Raw genomic sequence first — 3,445 nt, 5'->3', positions numbered from 1 at the left:
ATTAGATTAAATAATGTTAAACTACATTAGTTCAAGTTTATTATAATTTTGCCATTGAGTGGCCATTTCCTATACACTTGTTTGGGACTTAATTAGTACATTCCATACATCATTGCATCATCCTTCTTGAGACCAAAACCGTGAGCAAGAGAGGAAGAGTAGGAGAGCTTTGGTTTCAACAAGAATTGCTTGGAAAATTAGAAGAATTGAAGAGTAGATTGCAAAATTGAGCTTCTAGACTTGGAATTGAGGACCTAAGGTAGGATATTTATCCTTTAGTTTATGAATTCAAGTTGGTTCTTGCATGGTTCATGAGTCATTAGTGATCTAAGTCAAGAATCGGTTTAAAGAGTTGATTTGAGTAGCTAAATCATGCATGCATGTATACATTGTTGAGTTTTGGGGTTGATTTCATGGAAATCCTCACATGCATGTCTATATTCTAGCTATGGTCCATGAATTCATCATGTTTTTGAGTAAATTGACTCATTTGATCAAGTATTTGAAGCTTTGATTTCAATTGAACACTTGCATGTTACATATACATTATGTTCATGAAGTTTTGTTTGGATTTGTGTTTAATTGAACTACCTTTGGGCTTTGATTTTGCAAATTGATCTTTGAAACATGTCATATTATGAGTTTTAAAGTGTTTTCCAGAAAATTGGCCCAAAAGAATCGAATTTGATGCTTTAAATGTTGAATTTGAGCTTGGAGGTTCAATCTGGAAATTCCAGATTTTGGACCCACGCTCGAGCGTACACTCTAAGTACATGTATCCCACTCGAGCGGGGAATATAACGCTTGAGCGTGAAATGCGTGTATCCAGTACTTTTCATATGTTTATAGTCCGCTCGAGCGAGGGAATGCACGCTCGAGCGAGGACTTGTGTCTCACGCTCGAGCGGAGGTCGAGCGCCCATCGAGCGTGAATTGCATGTATCCAGTACTTTTGCTTGAGTTTACAGTCCGCTCGAGCGAAGGAAGTCACGCTTGTGCAGAGATCCCTTGTCTGCATGTCCGCTCGAGGGTAGAAAGCCACGCTCGAGCGAGACCCCTATTTTCTGAAAATTTTGAAAAGTGTTTTAAGTACATCCTTGCATCCTCTTTCCATCCTAGGCATTCCTAGGCCATGTTTAAGGCATCTTAATGAGGATATTGATGTAGAACCACACCGAGTCAAGATAGGGACTAAGTCATTGATTCCCAAGTGTGTAACTTAGTGTGTGTTCATTCTGTAACTATGTAGGATTGACATCCGAGGACGCTCATTAGCCGCTTATAGCCCAGTGCTCTGTGAGTAACAATGTTGTAAAGATATGTTCAATCATGAATATTTTCTGAATGATCTACTGTACTGCTTTCTGAAATGATATTTCTTACTGAATGAATATTTGTCCTATTTGTAAACTGAATTCGTGGCATCCATAGCAATCTACTGTTACTGCTACTGTTACTGAGATCTCTGTCGGTTCCCATGTTGGAACAACTATTGTTTACTGTTATGATGGCCATCAACTAACTGTTCGGTCTGTTAAGATCTACTGTATTGTTTGCTATTGGATGTACCACATATAACTGCTATGGTTTCTAAATGACTGATATGACTGCTTAATGACTGAAAGGACATTCATTCTTAACTTCTTTACGCAGTTGTTATTCACTGGGCTTTAGCTTACTATTTATATTTATATATAGGTGTTCAGGCACCGGATCGATGCTAGGAGCGTCGGGTTAACTCCTTTTTTGGTCAAGCCAACCATTGTGCCTCATTGCGAGGTTCTAAGTGCGGCCAAGCCAAAGCTGTTTTGGGGTGTTTTAGATTTCCCCTTTTGCCTCTGTTCTATAATAAATGTTTAGACTGGCACTGTACTATTATGGTAGGGATTTGGTCCCTAACCTGAATATCTGTATATGATGTTTGTATCTATTGTTATGGTTTTGAATGTGAATATGTGCAGAAAAGTCTTTTTGCATTCAGATTGTCACAGCTCATTGGACATCTTTTTTTTACTATTTTGGCTTCCGCCAGCCTTTGTACTTTGTATTACTGTCTTTACTGTCAAGCAGGCCTTCGGTAATCATGGATTACTGGCTGGTTACGGTGCTGAACCCATAAGGGCGGGTTTGGGTCGTGACAGTAGGACAGCAGGCCATGGGTGCCTTAGCCCGTGAAATGGCAGGAGCATTGAGGGAATCAATGGGCATTCTCAGAGTTGAGAATCAAGCCCAGGCCTGTGTAGCCAAAGCAGGGCCTTCTTTCATGAAGATGAAGTTCTTCCGATCGAATCCGGACGAGTTTTTGGGTGATCCTAAGGAGCCACTGAAGGCTGATGAGTGGTTGGAGCATATGATGAAGACGTTTGAGATGCCTGGCATCAAAGACGGAGGCTTGAAGGTGACCTTGACATCTTCCCAGTTGAAGGGAGATGCGGGTCAGTGGTGGATGTTTACGTGAGGGCGTATTAAAAGGACTTGGGAGGCATTTGTTGACGCCTTCCAGGAGAAGTTTTTGCCTCCCACTGTTAGGGAGAAGTTGCGGGATCAATTCTGTCAACTTAAGCAGCTGAATACACCAGTGGTAGAGTTTGAAGCCGCTTTTACTAGTTTATCGAGGTTTTCACCAAAGTTGGCGGCATCCGAGGAACGCCGTTGTCTCGAGTTCGAGAAGAAGTTGAGGACCGGACTCATGTTCCGAGTAGCCGAGTCCATGATTAGGGATTATGGGAGCCTTGTGGAGGTTGTAGCCCATCTTAAGACAATTATGCATGCTGAGGAAGAGAGGATGAAGGGCTCCAGGAGGAGTCAGGATGGCCAGGGGGACAGTAAGAGGCAGAGGGTTCTAACCCTCAGCAGTCCCATGGAGCACATTCTAGATCTACCTTTCCAATATCGAGCTCAAGTTCTGGGAGAGGCGGTTAGGGAGACATCACTTGCTTTAAATGTGGTCAGCTGGGCCACAAGTCTCCAGTTTGCTCGCAGAGAGGAGGAGGGTAGCGAGCAGCATCATCTTCGGCCTGTTCTCAAGGCTAGAGTCAGGACAGAGGCTAGCTGCTCACTTGTTATCAGTGTGGGCAGGCGGGGCACTTGAAGAGGTTTTGCCCACAGTTAGGTGGCACACCTGGTGCGTTTGGTTTGAGGCAGACACAGAGTCACTAGTCAGTTCAGGCCTCGAGGGCCAATCAGGGAGCCTCTTCAACTTAGTCTGTGCAGCAGTCTTTTGCTTCGAGAGGTGAGCAGGTGGATCAGAGGCCTACGGGATGCATGTATGCTGTTACAGTGCCGGATCTTGTACCGGCTCGATCTGTTGTGAGAGGTACCTTTTTGTTTTGCAACTCGGTTGCTAATGTGTTGATTGATACGGGTGCATCCCATTCTTTTATATCTTTTGCTTTTGCATCTGTTTTGGGACTGGAGTTGGCATAGTTAGCTTTTCTTATTTGTGT

The sequence above is a fragment of the Camellia sinensis genome, chromosome 7, assembly GCF_055761805.1.
Source record: "Camellia sinensis isolate YWXY chromosome 7, ASM5576180v1, whole genome shotgun sequence".
NCBI lineage: Eukaryota > Viridiplantae > Streptophyta > Magnoliopsida > Ericales > Theaceae > Camellia > Camellia sinensis.
The sequence above is the reverse complement of the archived record's forward strand: the minus strand, read 5'-3'. Positions refer to the sequence as shown.